This window comes from Sphaerodactylus townsendi, linkage group LG06 (assembly GCF_021028975.2).
Source record: "Sphaerodactylus townsendi isolate TG3544 linkage group LG06, MPM_Stown_v2.3, whole genome shotgun sequence".
NCBI lineage: Eukaryota > Metazoa > Chordata > Lepidosauria > Squamata > Sphaerodactylidae > Sphaerodactylus > Sphaerodactylus townsendi.
In genome coordinates this window covers 3,597,082-3,619,637 of record NC_059430.1, presented here as the reverse complement: position 1 = coordinate 3,619,637, position 22,556 = coordinate 3,597,082, and the positions used below count along the sequence as shown (strand labels likewise).

Sequence of the window (22,556 nt, the reverse complement as noted above, 5' to 3'; positions counted from 1 at the left end):
CTAGTCCAGCTCTCTGCTACTCGCAGTGGCCCACCAGGTGCCTTTGGGAGCTCACCTGCAGGAGGTGAAAGCAAGGGCCTTCTGCTGCTGCTGCTGCTCCCGAGCACCTGGTCTGCTAAGGCATTTGCAACCTCAGATCAAAGAGGATCAAGATTGGTAGCCAATTGGTTTCATTGTTCTCATAATCAAGGGGAACAAATATTTCATCTAAACAGGTTACACCAGGGGAACACCCTCTCTCCCCCCCGCCCCCAATGCGTTTCTTTCCATTTGCTCTGGTTTCATTCATTATTGAAGTCTCTGCCTCTATTTGTTTCATTTCTAAATGGCGGCCTGTGTATTCCTGATAAATACACACAGATAGCACCCGGTTCCTTCGGCGGAGAAGGAGAGAGAATCTTTGGGCTGCCTTGATTGACAGTGAGCTGTAGCCACTAGGATCACATGTGGGAATGAGGTCTTTCGGTCCCAAAGGGTATGGGAGTTTTTCTCCCTACATTCAATGCCTGCACAACTATGCTAAATTCCCCATTCCGTAGTCGGCATTCTATCTACCTGGACATTGCTCTCCATAAGAACATAAGAACTAGCCTGCTGGATCAGACCAGAGTCCATCTAGTCCAGCACTCTGCTACTCGCAGTGGCCCACCAGGTGCCTTTGGGAGCTCACGTGCAGGATGTGAAAGCAATGGCCTTCTGCGGCTGCTGCTCCCGAGCACCTGGTCTGCTCAGGCATTTGCAATCTGAGATCAAGGAGGATCAAGATTGGTAGCCACAGATCGACTTCTCCTCCATCAATCTGTCCAACCCCTTTTAAAGCTATCCAGGTTAGTGGCCATCACCACCTCTTGTGGCAGCATATCCCAAACACCAATCACACGTTGTGTGAAGAAGTGTTTCCTTTTGTTAGTCCTAATTCTTCCCCCCAGCATTTTAAGAACATAAGAACAAGCCAGCTGGATCAGACCAGAGTCCATCTAGTCCAGCTCTCTGCTACTCGCAGTGGCCCACCAGGTGCCTTTGGGAGCTCACCTGCAGGAGGTGAAAGCAATGGCCTTCTGCGGCTGCTGCTCCTGAGCACCTGGTCTGCTAAGGCATTTGCAATCTCAGATCAAAGAGGATCAAGATTGGTAGCCATAAATTGACTTCTCCTCCATCAATCTGTCCAAGCCCCTTTTAAAGCTATCCAGGTTAGTGGCCATCACCACCTCCTGTGGCAGCATATGCCAAACACCAATCACACGTTGCGTGAAGAAGTGTTTCCTTTTATGAGTCCTAATTCTTTCCCCCAGCATTTTCAATGAATGCCCCCTGGTTCTAGTATTGTGAGAAAGTGAGGAAAATTTCTCTCTGTCAACATTTTCTACCCCATGCATAATGTTATAGACTTCAATCCTATCCCCCCTCAGCCGTCTCCTCTCCAAACTAAAGAGTCCCAAACGCTGCAGCCTCTCCTCATAAGGAAGGTGCTCCAGTCCCTCAATCATCCTCGTTGCCCTTCTCTGCACTTTTTCTATCTCTTCGATATCCTTTTTGAGATGTGGCGACCAGAACTGAACACAGTACTCCAAGTGCGGTTGCACCACAGCTTTATATACCTGTTGAATCCGGCCATGAAAGCCTTCGACAATACATTAAATATTTATTGTTTTCCAGTACACTAATATCCTATATATATGTGCTATAAATTTCTAAGGATTGCCAAGAGTTTTTTTCCAACGAGCTCAATTTTATTTAAATTGGCAAAATATGCCAAATTGAGATTGTATGACGTGCAAGATACCTCTGATTGTCAAAAACTGCAACCATGAAGGTAGTTTTATTTAAGAACATAAGAACATAAGAACTCGCCTGCTGGATCAGACCAGAGTCCATCTAGTCCAGGTCTCTGCTACTCGCTGTGGCCCACCAGGTGCCTTTGGGAGCTCACGTGCAGGAGGTGAAAGCAAGGGCCGCCTGCTGCTGCTGCTCTTGAGCACCTGGTCTGCTCAGGCATTTGCAATCTCAGATCAAGGAGAATCAAGATTGGTAGCCATAAATCGACTTCTCCTCCACAAATCTGTCCAAGCCCCTTTTAAAGCTATCCAGGTTAGTGGCCATCACCACCTCCTGTGGCAGCCTATTCCAAACACCAATCACACAGTTGCGTGAAGAAGTGTTTCCTTTTATTATTTAGGACTGCATTTGATTTAATTTCTTTTTTCCTTTGTTGGAGGTCCTAATTGGAGTTGTTAAATTGTGTTCTTTCATGTGCTTTTTTTAAAAAAAGGTATCCTTTATCTGTATCCTTCTCCTTTATTCCTATTGTAAGCGACCTTGAGTTTAGCAAGGTATATAAAAAGGCAGATAGATATGAACAAGCAAGCAAACAAAAGATAAATGGCTTTTCCAGTTTCTTCCTTCCCCGTAATAATTCCATCTTCTCAGGAAGTCTGATTCTCAGAGGTTATGGGATGCCCCTTGTGGGGTCACAGTCCCCGCACCTTCCACAAAACTCCCCCCAAGTCTCTGTTCATCATAGGATAGCAGTAATCCCACCCCTTTCCTCAGTGGCCCTTACCTCTGCATCTTCCCAGGAGACGCAGGAAGCACAATATTGATAGCAATGCCATCTGTAGTAGAGATCACCAGGAGCGCATGGAGCGCGGGCCTCAGGTATGGTGCCATTCTGAGCACCTGCGAGAGACAGAGGACTGTTTGAAAAGGAAGCAAGACCCCCGACAGAACCAGAACTTCAGAAGGATCCGCACTCAAGGGAGCCCCACCGGGAAGCATTGCTTATCCACCGAGGGGGTGCCCAAGAACAACCCAGAAATCCCCTCTGTTCTGTTCCTTTTCTTCAGGGCTTTCTCCTGTTTGCTGTGCAGAATAATGACTGCAGAAAGCCTGCATAGGTCACATCTTGCTGGACGTGGAACACGTTGAAATGGGATATAAGCCTCGAGTATAGCCGGCATGGGGAGGCAATTGCAAACCACCCCATTAACATAGGCCCCTTCCGCACATGCGGAATAATGCACTTTCAGTCCACTTTCAACGCACTTTGCAGCAGGATTTTACTGTGAAGAATAGCAAAAATTCACTTGCAAACATTTGTGAAGGTGGATTGAAAGTGCATTATTCTGCATGTGCGGAAGGGGACATAATCTGCCTAGTAAATGCTGTGATATGACATCACCCCCTGTGATATGACATCACTGGTGCTTGCACAGACAACTACTTTTGCCTTTTAAAGTTATTCCTAGAGGGGCATTTGCCTCCTTGGCGTCTCCTCCGACTCTATGGTTCATTCCACACATGCAGAATAATGCACTTTCAAACTGCTTTCAGTGCTCTTTGAAGCTGTGCGGAATGGCAAAATCCACTTGCAAACAGTTGTGAAAGTGGTTTGAAAACGCATTATTTTGCGTGTGCGGAAGGGGCCCTAGAATCATAGGCCCCTTCCGCACACGCAAAATAATGCGTTTTCAAACCACTTTCACATGGGGGGGGGGGGTGGGGGGGGCGGGGGGTGGGGGGGGGGGGGGGTGGGGGGGGGGGGGGGTGGGGGGGGGGGGGGGTGGGGGGGGGGGGGGGTGGGGGGGGGGGGGGGTGGGGGGGGGGGGGGGTGGGGGGGGGGGGGGGTGGGGGGGGGGGGGGGTGGGGGGGGGGGGGGGTGGGGGGGGGGGGGGGTGGGGGGGGGGGGGGGTGGGGGGGGGGGGGGGTGGGGGGGGGGGGGGGTGGGGGGGGGGGGGGGTGGGGGGGGGGGGGGGTGGGGGGGGGGGGGGGTGGGGGGGGGGGGGGGTGGGGGGGGGGGGGGGTGGGGGGGGGGGGGGGTGGGGGGGGGGGGGGGTGGGGGGGGGGGGGGGTGGGGGGGGGGGGGGGTGGGGGGGGGGGGGGGTGGGGGGGGGGGGGGGTGGGGGGGGGGGGGGGTGGGGGGGGGGGGGGGTGGGGGGGGGGGGGGGTGGGGGGGGGGGGGGGTGGGGGGGGGGGGGGGTGGGGGGGGGGGGGGGTGGGGGGGGGGGGGGGTGGGGGGGGGGGGGGGTGGGGGGGGGGGGGGGTGGGGGGGGGGGGGGGTGGGGGGGGGGGGGGGTGGGGGGGGGGGGGGGTGGGGGGGGGGGGGGGTGGGGGGGGGGGGGGGTGGGGGGGGGGGGGGGTGGGGGGGGGGGGGGGTGGGGGGGGGGGGGGGTGGGGGGGGGGGGGGGTGGGGGGGGGGGGGGGTGGGGGGGGGGGGGGGTGGGGGGGGGGGGGGGTGGGGGGGGGGGGGGGTGGGGGGGGGGGGGGGTGGGGGGGGGGGGGGGTGGGGGGGGGGGGGGGTGGGGGGGGGGGGGGGTGGGGGGGGGGGGGGGTGGGGGGGGGGGGGGGTGGGGGGGGGGGGGGGTGGGGGGGGGGGGGGGTGGGGGGGGGGGGGGGTGGGGGGGGGGGGGGGTGGGGGGGGGGGGGGGTGGGGGGGGGGGGGGGTGGGGGGGGGGGGGGGTGGGGGGGGGGGGGGGTGGGGGGGGGGGGGGGTGGGGGGGGGGGGGGGTGGGGGGGGGGGGGGGTGGGGGGGGGGGGGGGTGGGGGGGGGGGGGGGTGGGGGGGGGGGGGGGTGGGGGGGGGGGGGGGTGGGGGGGGGGGGGGGTGGGGGGGGGGGGGGGTGGGGGGGGGGGGGGGTGGGGGGGGGGGGGGGTGGGGGGGGGGGGGGGTGGGGGGGGGGGGGGGTGGGGGGGGGGGGGGGTGGGGGGGGGGGGGGGTGGGGGGGGGGGGGGGTGGGGGGGGGGGGGGGTGGGGGGGGGGGGGGGTGGGGGGGGGGGGGGGTGGGGGGGGGGGGGGGTGGGGGGGGGGGGGGGTGGGGGGGGGGGGGGGTGGGGGGGGGGGGGGGTGGGGGGGGGGGGGGGTGGGGGGGGGGGGGGGTGGGGGGGGGGGGGGGTGGGGGGGGGGGGGGGTGGGGGGGGGGGGGGGTGGGGGGGGGGGGGGGTGGGGGGGGGGGGGGGTGGGGGGGGGGGGGGGTGGGGGGGGGGGGGGGTGGGGGGGGGGGGGGGTGGGGGGGGGGGGGGGTGGGGGGGGGGGGGGGTGGGGGGGGGGGGGGGTGGGGGGGGGGGGGGGTGGGGGGGGGGGGGGGTGGGGGGGGGGGGGGGTGGGGGGGGGGGGGGGTGGGGGGGGGGGGGGGTGGGGGGGGGGGGGGGTGGGGGGGGGGGGGGGTGGGGGGGGGGGGGGGTGGGGGGGGGGGGGGGTGGGGGGGGGGGGGGGTGGGGGGGGGGGGGGGTGGGGGGGGGGGGGGGTGGGGGGGGGGGGGGGTGGGGGGGGGGGGGGGTGGGGGGGGGGGGGGGTGGGGGGGGGGGGGGGTGGGGGGGGGGGGGGGTGGGGGGGGGGGGGGGTGGGGGGGGGGGGGGGTGGGGGGGGGGGGGGGTGGGGGGGGGGGGGGGTGGGGGGGGGGGGGGGTGGGGGGGGGGGGGGGTGGGGGGGGGGGGGGGTGGGGGGGGGGGGGGGTGGGGGGGGGGGGGGGTGGGGGGGGGGGGGGGTGGGGGGGGGGGGGGGTGGGGGGGGGGGGGGGTGGGGGGGGGGGGGGGTGGGGGGGGGGGGGGGTGGGGGGGGGGGGGGGTGGGGGGGGGGGGGGGTGGGGGGGGGGGGGGGTGGGGGGGGGGGGGGGTGGGGGGGGGGGGGGGTGGGGGGGGGGGGGGGTGGGGGGGGGGGGGGGTGGGGGGGGGGGGGGGTGGGGGGGGGGGGGGGTGGGGGGGGGGGGGGGTGGGGGGGGGGGGGGGTGGGGGGGGGGGGGGGTGGGGGGGGGGGGGGGTGGGGGGGGGGGGGGGTGGGGGGGGGGGGGGGTGGGGGGGGGGGGGGGTGGGGGGGGGGGGGGGTGGGGGGGGGGGGGGGTGGGGGGGGGGGGGGGTGGGGGGGGGGGGGGGTGGGGGGGGGGGGGGGTGGGGGGGGGGGGGGGTGGGGGGGGGGGGGGGTGGGGGGGGGGGGGGGTGGGGGGGGGGGGGGGTGGGGGGGGGGGGGGGTGGGGGGGGGGGGGGGTGGGGGGGGGGGGGGGTGGGGGGGGGGGGGGGTGGGGGGGGGGGGGGGTGGGGGGGGGGGGGGGTGGGGGGGGGGGGGGGTGGGGGGGGGGGGGGGTGGGGGGGGGGGGGGGTGGGGGGGGGGGGGGGTGGGGGGGGGGGGGGGTGGGGGGGGGGGGGGGTGGGGGGGGGGGGGGGTGGGGGGGGGGGGGGGTGGGGGGGGGGGGGGGTGGGGGGGGGGGGGGGTGGGGGGGGGGGGGGGTGGGGGGGGGGGGGGGTGGGGGGGGGGGGGGGTGGGGGGGGGGGGGGGTGGGGGGGGGGGGGGGTGGGGGGGGGGGGGGGTGGGGGGGGGGGGGGGTGGGGGGGGGGGGGGGTGGGGGGGGGGGGGGGTGGGGGGGGGGGGGGGTGGGGGGGGGGGGGGGTGGGGGGGGGGGGGGGTGGGGGGGGGGGGGGGTGGGGGGGGGGGGGGGTGGGGGGGGGGGGGGGTGGGGGGGGGGGGGGGTGGGGGGGGGGGGGGGTGGGGGGGGGGACCCCCTTCGGTATGGATTTAAAGGGAGAATCTGAGGTCCCCAGTGTTAACATTGAAAGTGATGCTGTTTTCCCCAATCGGGGGGGACTGGATACAACACCATAAAAGTTTTCATAGCAGTAATAAAACATTTTGAAAGCATTTTGAAAATGTTTTCCAAAAATTATTTCTGCTGTGTGGCATGGCCCATTGCTGTGTTCAGATTTGTGAGTTGGGGGATGTGCTATAATGTGATGATGACTTTGAAATGACCTGGTGGAAAAAAAATCGTTTGGTCATGATGGGGGAGGGTGGCCGCCCACGGGGGGGTGGGGGGGCATCAAACTCAGATTTTGTCAGGGCTCCAGTTTGCCTAGGTACGCCTCTGTCACTACTTGTAACAGAGCCATATATGGTTTCCAGCTGTGCTAGTCATTCTTCAGCTGTGGCATGCCGCCCTACATTCAAAGCTTCATTCCTCTTTTTCCCTTTGGGAGATATCTCTGGGTCATCAAGTAACTGTTGTATTTGCAGCTTCCATGTGTCAAAATCTACCTCACCTGTAGGTCTTGATGAGAGGCTAGAGATGCATTTGAGCTTAAAGGGTGTATGATCATAAGTACTAGAATTCTCATTAATCTTAACTGCATGCTCCACTACTACTTGATGTACCCCTTCAGCAGTGGTGGGATTCAAATAATTTAACAACCAGTTTCAGTTGGTGAGATTCAAATAATTTAACGACTGATTGTTTACAAGCACCATTTTAACAACCGGTTCTGCCCAAGTGGTGTGAACCGGCTGAATCCCACCACTGCCCTTCAGGGATAAGAAAGACAGGGGGTAGACTGCACTTGAGGAGCTCGTGGGAAAAATTCCCTGAAAACTGTGCAGGTAAAATACTAGCTGTGGGTTCAGTGACCAGGTTTCTTTCTAGTGTTGCAGTGTCACTAAAGGGCATTTTTCCTAATCTGATTGGAAACACACTCCATTAGCCATTTAATTTAAGCTGTTTACATTCAGACCGTATCATTTTAGCTGCACATCTTTTAGTATATTCACACAAGACCATTCCCAATCTTGTACTCTGAATTCTTTTAAACTTGCTTACAGCATCTTATTCATTTAAAGCATCCATTAATTTCTTATCAGTAACTTCAGGGTGAATCCCATTCAGTCTACCTGAGTGTTCTGGATCAAACTGACCCATTGCGACCACAAAATATACAAAATTTTAAAGCAATTTCACTAAGTTGCTAACTTGCAATATCAATATGCCACAGAATGGTTGGTACCAACCCCTCCTAATTTGGTATCATCTGCAAATGTGATTAACATGCCCTCTACTTCATCATCCAAGTCATGAAATAGGGGGCATGTTCAGTGGTGGGATTCAAAAATTTTAGTAACAGGTTCCCATGGTGGTGGGATTCAAACAGTGGCATAGTGCTTCTCTCATCCAGTCCACAAACAGAACCCATATCCTCATGATTTCATTTTATCTATCCTGCTAAAGTTGGTTCCTTGACACTATTTCAAAGATTTCTAACGGTACCTGTTCCCAAGTATATTCTAACCATTTCTGTATTGTCCATATTTTCTTCTCTTTCCAACCCAACGCTACAACTGCATGTACAGCCCTTGTCATTATTTTATACAATGGTTTTTGTCTTTTATCCACTCTGCTGTCTTCCATTATCCCCCTAAAAAATAAATCTTTGTTTATTTCTATTTTAACTTTCACTAATTTTTCTATGTACGTCAATGTCTTTTCCCAATTTTTTTTCAACTCTTTACATTCAGTCCACACATGCAAATAAAATGCTTCTTTGTCCACTGTTCTTCAATCTACACCACGCTGGCTCTCCAGTTGTACTGTGCAGACCAAACGGAGGTCCAGGGTTTAAGCTTTCCAGCGTCAGAGGTCACTTCATCAGCTATATCTTGTGACCCTGGAGAACTTCTGCCTGTCACAAGAGACAATATTGCTTAAAGTGAGCTACGTCTGACTCACAAATAACACGCAAAGTCTAAAGGGAACTTTCTTCTTGACTTGGGATGTAGAGGCTGATAGTGAAGAGCTTAGGATGCCATCTTGAAAGGGGAGGGGAAAGGTCAGAGAGTGTGGAATGCTCGAAACACCAGCAGACTAATGCTGGCATGAGAGCAGTGGTGGGATCCAAAAATTTTAGTAACAGGTGGTGGGATTCAAACTGTGGCGTAGCGCCAATGGGGCTGGGCGGGGCACGACAGGGGTGTGGCCGGGCATTCCGGGGGCGGGGCATTCCTGGGCGGGGCTTTGGCAAGGACGCAGCCGCTGCACCGGTCCTTGGGCGGGAAACGAATGCACGCAGGCGCAGGCTGCCACGCACGCCGGTGCACCTCCTGCTAGACTGCTTCAAGTTCTGCGCACTACTGCTGAGAGGAGGGGCGTCACTAAGGCAAAAATCACGTGGCAAAATCACCAATTAGTAACCCCCTCTCGGCACACACAAACAATTAGTAACCTACTCTCGGGAACCTGTGAGAACCTGCTGGATCCCACCTCTGCATGAGAGGCAATAACAGAGGACAAGGGCCAGTTACGTTGCTGCAGAACAGCTGTGCAGCAGTGCCGCATATCTGCAGTGGCCGCAGTGGGCCAAAGTCTCTACCCTGCTCCTGGTCTGGACGTGGGAACACCCCCTTTCCCCACTGCAAAGCTGTGCCAGCAAAATCAGTGGTTCAACCCATGGGCCACCATTGGGAGAGAGCGTGAAATAGCCCCCTTGTCAGAACAAGTTGTTCTGAACAACCCTGGTCAAAGTGCCCAAAGGGTGCCAATTAAGTGGCTGCCCAATGAGGAAGCCCCATTGTTGGCCCACACCCTACACCTGTGGGGGGTTATAGGCCACATAAACCTGTTGTTGCCCACTCTCTGTTCGGCCCACCCCTCCCTTGACCTGGCCGGTTCCGACGGCTCCCCGTGTCTGCAGGTGCGTGACTGCAGCTCTGATGCTTTGGTGCCAGCACAACGGCTCCAGTCTCCCCCCCTCCATTTCCCCCCCTTTCCAAACACATCCTCGATACACAATCCTCTAGAAACACTATGTGTTTTCTCAAAGTAAATATTTATATCAGCATATATGCAAAATACTTCCTCAAAGACAGGCCATATCTCAGAGTTGACTTTACTGTACATTTTTCAAAGAAATTGACCCACCCACAAATACAGCCTATAAAAGCCCCAACAAACGTAATTTGCACAGGTGGGCAACCGAATTATCAGCTCGACAGGTTAACCAGCTGGACAGAGAGAGAGGTGAGTGCCAGCCGTGTTCCCTCACAAGTAAAAGCAGGAACATCAGGCTTCATGTGCAGGAGTCAGGGAGGGGGGATGACAAATCTGGTTCATCAGATTAGGGTCTGCCACCCATGAGGAGCTTTGGAGCTGACCAGTCCCAAATATGGATCTATCTTCTGGGTGACGGGCGATGTACACGCTAAAAAGCAGTCTGGGGTGTTCAGCCAAAGCAGTAAGGAAGCCAGCAGGGAGGTTATTTTGCACCCCAAAATCCACTGGTGAGATTTCTGGACATTCCTAATGGTCAGTTGTCCATCACTCCTGAAAGCTGGCCTTTGGGTGAGACCTCATTGCTGTTTTTTGTCCTTGGCTCTTTTATGAGCTGCTCCTCCAGCTGGAAAGGCTGAGTTATATGTAGTCTCTTCTCTTCCCCTGATAAACAAGGGATTTCCTTTCATCACTACAAGTCAGGCTGGTGCTGAGAGGTTCTTTACAGGAGGGAAAGTGCAGGGAATAGATCCAAACTCCTCCTCCTCCTCCTCCTCCTCCTCTTCTTCTTCTTCTTCTTCTCACTGTGAAACCAGCTGGGTGACCTTGGCCAGTCACAGTCCTCTCCGAACTCTCTCAGCCCCACCGACCTCACAAGTTGTCTGTTGTGGGGAGAGGAAGGGAAAAGGAGCTTGGAAGCCAAGACTCCAGTAGGATACAAACACCATCTCTTCTTCTGTTAGGTTATCATTACAGGAGCCGTGTTTGTAATGCTGTCTTCCATTCCAGCATAAAAAGCCCTCGTTGTCTGCTCTGAATTTGGCACCATGATTGGTGGAAGAGTCCCGTTGGTCCAGCTGCCACCAGAGTCGCTCTCGGCCTCCTCCCTTTTCCTCACCTGCTCTTGCTCTCCACAGGACTGGAAGAAAGAAGATGGGTCCCCTCCCTTGGTTCTCCCTGGTCTTCTTTGGCTTCCTCATCGCTGGTCCATGCTCAAGAGTTAAGTTTCTGCAGAACCCCCAGATTCAAACCGGCACATTTCACTTGACATTTTTGCCTCTTTGTACACAATATTTTGTAATAATTCCCAGAGACCAGAACTTGGGTCTATGGCAGAATCCTTCCTTCCTTCTCAGAGACAGTCTCATAAGCAGGTTTGTAGGATCTCTCACTCTCAGGAGGGTTCCAGAAAAACACATCTGATGTAGGGTTCTGTTTCGATGGATGCAGGCGATGAAGGGGAGCAGCTTCAAAAGCAGACCTCTAAACCAGGGACCTCTGGATCCTCTTAGCCTTTGGGCACCTTTGCAAATCTGGGATGGGGTTGGCGGGCACAAATTCTCCACTGAAACAGCAGTATTTGCATCTGCATAGCTGATTGGCACTTCAGAGGCCAATCAGAAGCACTGCTGGGCAACAGGCCCACCCACCTTCTAAAAACCACCCAGTAGGTGCCAAGAAAAGTACTGGTGGGTGAAATGATGCCCATCAATACCATATTGGGGAGCCCCGCCCTGCTCTAGACACACCATTGAAATGACGTTCTGGTTCTGGAGGAGAAACCACCGACTACTCTGAAAACGGGGATTCTTGGCCAATATCCTGGCACTAAAGGTCCCTTCTCCTCCCTCCTGTCCTGATATCCCCCTTCTTTCTCCGGAGTCACAGTAATTTCATACATTCTCTCCCACCGCCCTTGTTTTTTGCCCTTTTCCTTGAGCAGGTGTGGAGGCCGTGTCTTGCCCTGGAGGATGGATATTCTACCAAGGCAGCTGCTATGGATTTTTCCAAGACAAAATGAGCTGGGCTGAAGCAGAGGTAAGAAGAGGCACTTCTTGGCCACTCTCTCTACCCATCCCATTGAGTCAGCAACCTGTGTTAGCTACTGTGCCTGGCAACCAGCATTCAGAGAGACTCACTCTCTCAAAACATGGAGGTTCTATATAATGAACATATTAAACAGATCAGTAAATATATACAGCCAAACCAATACTAAAAAATCTGAGGCCAGCCAAGCCTAGGAAACATGGACTGTATATATAGTGACACAAGGTCCTATATAATGACCAGCGCTCAAAGCTTGGTAGATACACCTTATCACGTTTTTTGTTCTGACTCCCCTTCTGAATTCACCCATGGGAGGGGCCACGGTTGACTTGTGTGTCCGCGAATTCCATAAACTCGTTCTACATTATCTGTGTCAAAATAATAATTTTGGTGCCTCCTGAGTTTTCTGGTGGTCAGTTCCATTGGGTTTTCTTTTTTGGAGTTATTATTCGATTATTAAGGGAGTACAATGCAGAATATACATGTTGGGACAAAGGAAATCTACTGGCATTTAGTAATTTCCAGGAGAAAGTCTGCCACTATCATACAGAGAGAAGGATCAGGGTTGTCCAACAAGTAGTGTAATCTAAATAAATCAGGGAGATCAAGTAAATGTAAAGGGGTGAGATTCACATACTTGGATCTGATTTCCTTGAATCTGAGACAGTGAAATAATTGGTGGGCCAGAGATTCAACTGAGCCATCGTTACATGGGCACAATCTTTTAGCCTTTTCTTGCTTATTAAATCTGCCATGTAACAAGGCAGAAGGCATAACATTAAACCTGGCGAGCATCATGGCTCTCCTTTGAACAGGGTTTATTAAGCAATACAGGTAGTGTGCCAAGTTCAAATGGGAGAGAAAAATACAGAGGGGATATTAAGGGAGTAGAAGAAACAGTCCCCTCTGCCTACTTTCTCCATATAATTTTATAGACGTCTGCCATACTTCCCCATGTAATTTATTTTTTAAATGAAAATCTCCAAACCCTTTCGCCTTGAACACATGAACGCTGATGCTGTGTCCAGTATCCTGAATCGGACCCACTGGGTTCATCGAGGTCGGTGTCATCTGCTCAGAGTTGGCAGCATCTCTCCAAGGCAGAGAAAGAGATTTCCCATAACCCGCTGCCTGGTAGTTTTAACTGGCCACGCTGGGAATTGAACCTGGTATCTTCTGCATGTCAAGAAGAGGCTGTACCACCGAGCCACGCCCCTTTCTGCCCCCACCAGCCTCCCTCTCAAGCAAGTGCTTCAATCTTTTGATCATTTTCTGTACTTTTCCGAGTTCAATCATACAATTTTTGAGATGGAGTGCTCAGAACATGGAAGGACCAGAGTCAGAGACTGGTATTTACTTGAGCGTGTATCAGTTCCAGATAGTAATGTTTATAACCAGGGGTCTCCAATGTTTTTGAAATGTTGGACAGGGGGCTGGGAACGGCACCTGGGGCATGTGTGTGTCGTCCATCCCCAACACACCCTGGAATGCCCTGGAACGCCCCCGACATGCACATGCCATGCCCACATACCAGTGTGTGCCCCCCACTCCGCCCCATTGATGCTATGCCACTGGTTGGACAACTTTGGAGCTCCGAAACAGGGACTGTTGTGCTACAAAGTGGATTGTGCCCCTTAGTGGTAAAATTGGATCTTCAGACAGGGGCCTGCTGCCCACCTGAGTTCCACTACTGCCACGCTGCACAAAACAGATCCATGCTGCCCGACTCGGTTCCACGGTTGTTGTGCAAGGTTCACGATTTCCTCCAGCAGGTGGGTTGGAGGAACGTTTCACTGGGGGACGGCACTCGGGCTGCCCAGTGTACATATCAGATCCCATGCTGCACCCTCACACTTCTTTGTATCCTTTCTCAATAAAACGGTTTGGCTATGGCCAAAATCTTACCCCACAGACAAGAGTGATGGGTTGTTATTTTGGTTGGGGACTCTGAGTGGTAGCAGTCCTGTCCTCAGGTGGCAAAGACAGGCTGTGTTTAATTACTTGATGAATCTGAACTCAGCACCTTCCTCTTGCAGACTGCCTCTGGAGAGTTTTCTGCTCGTTTACTTTGGTATAACAACAACTCTCAATTCTGCAATGGTATGTCCCGGAAGAATAAAAATGGCCTCCTACTGTCTTCAGCCAGATTTCTGTCATTCTTCCACAAAATAGTGGTGGCCGTTGTAATTTGACAATGCAGCACCTGATGGCCCTAAAATGCCCCTCCCCTACCTGATCCTTCTTCTCCCTCCCCTACCTGATCCTTCTTCTCCCTCCCCCAGATTGATTGCCAGAGCCAAGCCACCAACGGGCACCTCGCTTCTATTTCTAGCAAAGCCGAAGGAGATGTGTTGGCCAGATACATCAAGGCCTCTCAGCAAGGCTGCCAGAATGTCTGGATCGGACTGCATGACCCCCGGAGGGTGAGTATCCACTCTGCTTGTTCATGCTGACTTCTTAAATTTCAAAAGTTATCATACCTACTGAATCCATGCAACTCAATTCAAAACAGTATTCCTCTTAAATAGGTTCCCAGATTCCTGGCAATAGCGGGCAATCGCCTCTGCCCACCAACACTGAGCTTTTCTGGATCAGACCAAGGCCAATCAATCCCATCAACCCACAAACCAGACAATGGGAGCAGCATTATCCCACCTGTGTGTTCCACAGCACCTGGTGGGAAATGCATGATCCTCCGATACTGGAGAGAAGGGAACACATCATGAATAGTATTCATTTTCTCCAGGAGTTCCAATCACGCTCCTTTAATTATGCACTTATTTTATTTATTTGCATTTATTTCCCACCCTTTACTGCCGTCTCAGGGTGGGTTACACTAAAATCATACAAAATCCAACAATAGTAATATCACTATAAAACCTCACCTTGAAATCCCTAAAACAATCTAAAATCTCCCCCACCCACAAAAGGGAGGGGTGTACAGACATCTGGGGGGGGGCTCCAGTGGTGTACCTAGGCAAACTGGAGCCCTGGGCAAAACCTAAGTTTGATACCCTCTCCCACCGTGACCAAACAATGATTTTCTCCACCAGGTCATTTCAAAGTCACCATCACGTTATAGAACATGCCCCAACTCACAAATCTGAACACAGCAATGGGCCATGCCCAAAGCAGAAATATTTTTTGAAAACATTTTCAAAATGCTTTCAAAATGAAAACATTTTATGGTGTTGTATCCAGTCCCCCCCAATTTGGGGGAAACAGCATCACTTTCAATGTTATTTAAACTGGGGACCCCAGATTCTCCCTTTAAGGTGGATTTAAAAGGAGAATCTGGGCTCCCTAGTTTAAACAAGTGATGCTGGAATCCACCCCCAAACAGCATCATTTTCAATGGTGTGTAAACTAAGGAGCCCAGATTCTCCTTTTAAATTCACCTTAAAGGGAGAATCTGGGGTCCCCAGTTAAACAACATTGAAAGTGATGCTGTTTTTGGGTGGATTATCCCCCACCCTGAAACAGAATCACTTTCAATGTTTACACTGGGGACCTCAGATTCTCCCTTTAAATCCATGGCAAAGGGGGTGGATTAAACAACAACAACAACAACAACAACAACAACAACAACAACAACAACAACAACAACAACAACAACAACAACAACAACAACAACAACAACCTTTATTAGGCATTGAGAGAATAAAAGAAAGACAGAAAACAAGCATTGGCAGGAAGGGGGTGGATTTAAAAGGAAAATCTGGGGAAATTTAGGGGGTGCCTGCTGCCAGGGGTGCAATTATTAAGATAGCAGCACAAAAATTTCCAAGTATCTTCGTGAGACCCTACGGATGATACCACCCAGGTTTGGTGAAGTTTAGTTCAGGGGGTCCAAAGTTATGGACCCTCAAACGTGTAGCCCCCATCTCCTATTAGCTCCCATTGGAAACAATGGGGATGGGGCACTCCCTTTGTGAGTCCATAACTTTGGACTTCCTAAACCAAACCTCACCAAACCTGGATGATATCATCAGGAGAGTCTCCCAAAAAATTGCTGAAATTGTGGTGCTGCTAGCCTAAAATCTGCACCCCCTGCAGGCCAAAAACGGAAAAACACTGAAAATACAAAAAATCCCACAAACGAACCTGCAGTTTTTGTGCCCCCCACTTTGCCCAATGGGAGGATCGCCTCTGGGCCCCTCCCAATGTGGGGAGTCAACTAAAATTCTGGGAGAAGGGGACAGTCTTCGCTAGGCACCGAAATTCCAAGTCCGTAGCTGCCTGATGAACCTCTGGAGGGAGTGCATTCTGAAGTGTAGGGGCCACTGTAGAGAAGGCCATGCATGCCACCCCAACTCTCCCCACCTTTGAAGGGGGTGGAACAGCCAGGCAGGCCTCCTTCTCCTAACTCAGCACTTGGGCAGGAATAGATGGCCAGATACGCTTTCTCTCTTCTGAAGACAAAAGTCAGTTTTAGAGCAGGGGTCTGCAACCTGCGGCTCTCCAGATGTTCATGAACTACAATTCCCATCAGCCCCTGTCAGCATGGCCACTGTCTTAGAGGAAACGTCCCTGGCATCACATCCCCAAGGAGTTCCTGCCCCAAATCCACCCTGCCTAGGCTCCCCCCCCCAACTTCAGGAATTTCTTTAGCTGAGTTGGCAATTGTACATTAGAACTGCAAGAGTCCTAGGTTTGGAGATTCAGGTGCACCGAATCCCAGATTCGGCCTAAATCTGGATGCATTCAGGCATTTTGGGGAAAAATCAGCCGAATATGTCCTGCCCGAATATGAACGAATCCAAATGCAAAGAATTCGGGCTTATTACGGAATTTTTGGTGTTTTTTACGTTTGTGCCTGCAGGGGGTGCATTTTTAAAGCTAGTGGCACCAAAATTTCAGGGTATCATCTGGAGAATGTTCCGATGATGTCAACCAAGTTTGGTAAAGTTTGGTTAAGGGGGTCCCAAGGTATGGACCCCCAAATTGGGTGCGCCATCTCCCATTGTTTCCAATGGGAGCTAATAGGAGATGGGGGGCCCTTCATGTGGCAGCTAATTTCCTGCAGGGCTACTGGTGTGAGTCTCCTGAAAGGAACTAGCCAATGTTGCTAAAGTTTACTTCAGAGGGGCAAAAGTTCACCAAGCCTGGATGCTATTACCAGGAGGGCCTCTTGGAGCCACCTTGAAAGTCTAGTGCCTCTATCTTCAAAAATGTGCAGTCTGCACTGAAATTCCCCATTGGGTACAATGGTGCCAAGGGACTGCAGAGCAAAGAATCTTGGGCAATTATTTGGGTGCCTGTCAGGGATGCATTTTTAAAGCTGGTGGCACCAAAATGTTAGGGTCTTATCTGGAGACTGTCCTGATGATACCACCCGAGTTTGGTGAAGTTTGGTTCAGGGGGGCCAAAGTTATGAGCACTCAAATGGGTAGCTCCCATCTCCTGTTATCTCCCATTGGAAACATTGGGGATGGGGAACCCAATTTGGGGGTCCATAACTTTGAACCCCCTGAACCAAACATCACCAACCTCAGTTGCTATCACCAGGAGAGTCTCTATATGATATCCTGAAATTTTGGTGCCACTACCTTTAAAAATGCGCCCCCGCAGGCACAAATGCTTAAGAGCACCAAAAAACACAAAAAAACCCAGACACTAATTTTTCAGGTGTACTCAAATATTTGGGTATATCCAAATATGTTTTTTGTCTTACTTGGACATACAGATAATTTTATGCCTGAATAAATCCGAATCCGAATTTTACAGAATCTCTAGGCTATTGACCAAGCCTATGCAGGACTTGCCTTCAGAACATGTCCAATTTAAAGCAAGCCCACTTTTGGATTGGACTAAGGTGGCTGTCTGAGGCAATCAAGATAATTTGGAGTGCAGGTTGGGCAGGCCGTTTAAAGAGCGGGCAGTATTGATCACCAGCTGTTGCCTGGCAAAGCTGACCCTCCCTTCCTCTTCAAAGCAGAGTGTGGAATTAGGGATGAGCAAGAAATTGGGGGTGGGGTGGGGGCTTCTCTCATATTTGCTTCATGCCATGCCTGTGTATGTTTGTTTATGTTTATACCCTACCCCTAACGGCCTAAACCGCGTCTTACACCCAAGATTTAAGCATTAAAACAGTTCCAGTACTACTGTCAGGATGGCTCCTTTCTGGTGATCGGGAAAGAGGGGTTCAGCCATGGTTCAGCCATTACTGTCAGCCAGTGCTCAGGCGCCAGCCTGTCTCCCCCTCCCTCCGGGTCCGTAGGCGATGGCCAAGCCGACCACCGTCCTCCTAAGTGTGAAGTGGTTCCTGCCTTTTGTGCTCTTCCCTTTGTATTATAGTGTTTGTGTTCTCCTCCTTTGTTGCTATGTTGCAGCCATGGTGCCTTGGGCCTGGTGGGGGGGGGTCAAGGGCATCGTGGATTAAAGATCTTACCCATGCTCTGTCCCGCAGAAATTGTCTATGCTTTGTTATGCTTTGGTTATCCAATAAAGTCTACAGGGTACAAACTACAGCGTCTTTATTGTGGGACTGAAGTCTTACAACTACAAGGTACACAGTGGTGGGATTCAGCAGGTTTCCACCCCTTTGGCAGAACCGGTTGTTAAAACTATGCTTGTAACAACCAACTGTTAAATTATTTGAATCCCACCACTGAAGGTAGATCACAAACTAAATTTGAGTCAGGGGGCATTCATTGAAAATGCTGGGGGGAAGAATTCCCATGAGCCCTACCACTTGGCCATGTTGGCAGGGACTGATGGGAGTTGTAGTCCATGAACATCTGGAAGGCCATAGGTTGGAGACCCCTGGTCTGTAGACTTAAGAGACATAATCATATCCCTCTATTCTGCATTGGTCAGACCTCACCTGGAATTCTGTACGTCCACTTCTGGGCACCACACTTCAAGAACAATATGGACAAGCTGGAACAAGTCCAGAGGAGGGTGACCTCAAATGGTAAAAGGGCTGGATTCCATGTGTCATACAAGGAGAGATGTAAGATGAATGTCAACTCAATGCATGGCAGCTGTGAAAAAGGCAAACCTACCGTTGGGGATAATTAGGAAAGAAATTGATCATAAAGCTGCAAAAGATTGTCATGCCCTGAGAGAGTAAAGCAGTGAAAAGCGACCGCGACCTTGAGTACTGTAGCCCAGTTCTGGTCGCCACATCTCAAAAAGGATATCGGCGAGATAGAAAAAGTGCAGAGAAGGGCAACGAGGATGATTGAGGGACTGGAGCACCTTCCTGTGATGAGGAGATGCTGCAGCCGCTTGGGACTCTTTAGTTTGGAGAGGAGACGTCTGAGGGGGGATATGATTGAAGTCTATAAAATTATGCATGGGGTAGAAAATGTTGTCATAGAGAATTTTTTCTCTCTTTCTCACAATACTAGAACCAGGGGGGATACATTGAAAATGCTGGGGGGAAGAATTAGGACTAATAAAAGGCAACCTTTTTTCATGCAATGTGTGACTGGGGTTTGGTATATGCCGCCATGTGGTGAGTGTGCCACTCACCCGGATAGCTTTAAAAGGCCCTAGATAGATTTATGAAGGAGAAGTCAATCTCCATGGCTCCAAATCTTGATCCTCCTTGATCTGAGATTGGAAATGCCTTAGCAGACCAGGTGCTCGGGAGCAGCAGCAGCAGCAGAAGGCCCTTGCTTTCACATCCTGCACGTGAGCTCCCAAAGGCACCTGGTGGGCCACTGCGAGTAGCAGAGTGCTGGTCTATAGATGGACTTTGGTCTGATCCAGCAGGCTTGTTCTCTTATGTTTTCGCTGAGCTGGGTATGTTTAGTCAGGTGAAGAGAAGGTTAAGGGGTGACATGATAGCCATAATTAAATATTTGAAGGATTGTCATGTTGGTGAGGGAGCAAGCTTGTTTTCGGGTTGCTCCAGAGACTAGAATTGGTGAGTAATCGGTTCAAGGTGCTGGAAAAAAAATTCCACCAAAACATTAGGAAGAACTTAATGGTAAGGGCTGGATGGCCATCTGTCAGCAGTGCTTTTGATAGTGCTCCTACATGGCAGGGGGGTTGGATTAGATGGCCCTTGGGGCCTCTTCTAACTCTGTGATTCTATGATCCTATAAAGTTCCTAACACTAAGTTGCTGTTTGCTTGGCAGGAGTGTTAATCAGCCTCATCTCACTGGGCAAGACTCCCCCCTTCCTACCAAGGGTGCTGCTGACTCTTGACCAGAATTTCCGGGGGGGGGGACTGTGTTTATTTATTTATTTTATTAAACTTCTATACCACCCCTTCCCCGGCGGGCTCAGGGCTGCGTCCATCAATTATATAAAAACAGTTAAAATCCATTCCACATTCTATTTCCAGTTAAAACCACATATAAATTATAAAAATTCAGATGGCGATTAAAATTGTTTCCCCTTCCCCATTCTTTGCACCCATGGAGGCCAGATATTTGTCAGGAGAAGTGTGGTGTTATCCCAGCTGGCTAAATGCCTGGCGGAACAGGTCCGCTTTATAGGCCCTGATCTCACCTGGGAGCCTGTTCCACCAGGTAGGGGCCAGGGTTGTAAAAGCCCTGGCCTCTTGTAGAGGCCGGGCCGACCACTTTGGGGCCAGGGATCACTCAGGAAGGTCCGCCTCCGAGGAGCCGGGAGGGGCCTAGCAGGGCCATATAGGGACAGACGGTCCCGTAGATATGCTGGTCCAAGGTCAATGACAGCTTTAAAGGTCAAAACCAAAAAACTTTAAACATGACCCGCACTCTATTGGCAGCTAGTGTAGTTGGTGCAGGATCCGAGTAATCCGGTCCCTAATAGATGTTCTCACCAGCAACCTGCCTGTCGCGATTTTGCACGAAGCCTCAATTCCTCGGATCATGGCCAAAGGTAAGCCCGCCAGATACGAAAGTTAAGGTGCAGTCTAACCTAGAGGTGACCGTGGCATGGATCACTGCGGCCAGATCAGAGCGGGAGAGGTAGGGGGCCAGGGTTGTTCAGCCTGCCGCAGATGGTAGAATGTCGCTTTAGCCGCCTGGGTGACCTGGGCAACAAACGATAGTGATGGGTCCAGTATCACCCCGAGCTTTTTGGCGGACGAGGCCAATGTTAATGCCTCGCCGTGCAGCGTAGGCAGACTAAAGGCCACCGGACACTCCCCTTTGGAGAGGTAAGGGATCTCCGCAAGTTCTTATGCCACTGACTCTACTGATCTCTGAGCATGGAGATGACTTGGCAGTTCTGGAAGATCTCCAGGCCCCGACCACCTTCTCCCTTGTCTTGTGGCCTGCCACCACTCATCTGCATGGAGAGAAAGGAAATCCCCTGGCAAATGGCATTGGGCGAATCCCTCGGTATCCTCTGAGTGGTGGCCTCACTTCCACTGTGACGCAGAAAATGACGGCGTCATGGTGGATGATGTTCCGCCGTTCCCTTTCCCCTCCCTTGCGCATGTAATATGCCGTACATGGTTCTGCCGTGGAAAACAGTCCAGATAGGAACTTACAAGCAAAACTCCTCTGGGAATCGCCAGAAACTCTATTGTAAATAAAGTTTCTGCTAATTTCTAGAGCTACACTTGGTCATATGAACTTCATCCTTTTTTTCGTTCCTTATTTTTTAAAAAAATGTATTATTTTTTCTCCTGCAACTATACAATTGCCACCTTGCTGGTATATCATCGTGGTGGTAGCAGCCGTCTGCTGAAACTCCTGCAGGGCTTCAAGACCCTTTGAAGCGAGGGAGTCCAGGAACTCCTTCATCCTATGCTGAGGGACTGAGCACGCTTTAACATGGATGTATTCTTCAAAGGAGATAGCGTTCTCCAAGGAATTATTCATGTTGCAGTCCTCAGGATTCCTGTCCTATTCCAGGTACCTCACAGTACAGCTAGTTCAGTGTAGGACGCCTGGCTAATTACAGGCGCTTGACAAATAACGAACACTATTGGTTCCCAGAACAAGGAAAGCCTGCAAAGGGAAGGCCCCGCCTAGGCCTACCTAGTCTTTAGTATTGCAGCCTCCTGGCCAAGGTGGAGAGGAACATCCTCTTCGCCCGAAGCTAGCCGAAATGGCTCAGGAGTAAGGAGAGCGGCCGCAGCCGGCGTAGCTCACCCCGCCTCCTTGGGGACTTTGCAGCATCAGGGCCTGCGGGCCTCACCCTGGAACCTGGCCGGCAGCTGCTTTCCAGCGTGCGCCAGACCTAGTGACTCTGTTAAAATGAGGCGTGCACAGGCTCACGCCAGTCCGAGGTTCCCCCCCCCGTGCGCCAAAGGTGGAGGGAGCACACCCCACCTAGAATCCTCGGGGTGGGCGAGGCGGTGCCGAGCACAGGGGACAGTGCAGGCCGCGAGTATGCACGCAACAGAACATGGGGGGCAGGAGGGGGCGCGAGACTCCCAAGCCCGACTCAGTAATCACCCCTCCCACGTGCGTGCATTCTCCTTCCACTGTTTTGAGCCATGGTGGCGACAGGACTTGGGGGCAGCGAATTGCCCCACACCAGGGCAGCCAGCCCAGCTTTTTATCTGGGTTGTTAACTGAAGTTGTTTGACTTTGGTCTGGGGTGGTTAATTACTATAGTTTGAGGCCACTCGCCCCTTGTTTCGTGCTTCATTGTTTTAAGACTCCGTGGTGAGCTACCTTGGAGAAATCTCTGGAAAGGCAGCCGGCACATTTCCTATGTAAATGTACGCATCATTGTTTGGTCTTTCTGCCCCTAACTAAAATGTCTTTCTTGTCAATGCAGAACCGACGCTGGAGATGGTCTGATAGATCTATAGTCAACTACAGGCCTTGGACTCCTGGTGTGACTGACAACTTTGGAAATGATGAATACTGTGTAGAGATTTGGTGTGACCCAGGTAAGCCTTTTCATCATCAGGTGAGACATCTCAAAGCTGTGGGTCAACCAGTGTTGAAGTTACACTCATGGAAAGTGCGGCACTACAGAAGAAGAAGAAGAAGAAAGAAGAAGAAGAAGAAGAAGAAGAAGAAGAAGAAGAAGAAGAAGAAGATGATGATGATGATGATGATGATGATGATGATGATGATGATGATGATGATG

General features: G+C 53.5%; 3 protein-coding genes across 8 annotated transcripts in view; 1 reads left to right on the top strand and 2 right to left on the bottom strand.

Moving 5' to 3' along the window:
• The window catches only part of LOC125434940 (lithostathine-like), a 148,733-nt gene that overhangs the window by 71,069 nt on the left and 55,108 nt on the right, over window positions 1-22,556 (top strand). The window lies entirely within an intron of this gene.
• The window catches only part of LOC125434938 (C-type lectin-like), a 443,381-nt gene that overhangs the window by 403,438 nt on the left and 17,387 nt on the right, over window positions 1-22,556 (bottom strand). The window lies entirely within an intron of this gene.
• Window positions 2,236-22,556, bottom strand: part of NME6 (NME/NM23 nucleoside diphosphate kinase 6) — a 581,226-nt gene continuing 560,905 nt past the window's right edge. The window contains exon 7 of the transcript XR_007244841.1: window positions 2,236-2,676. The gene's annotated coding sequence lies outside the window, so the exon portion shown is untranslated. The remainder of the gene's footprint in view (window positions 2,677-22,556) is intronic.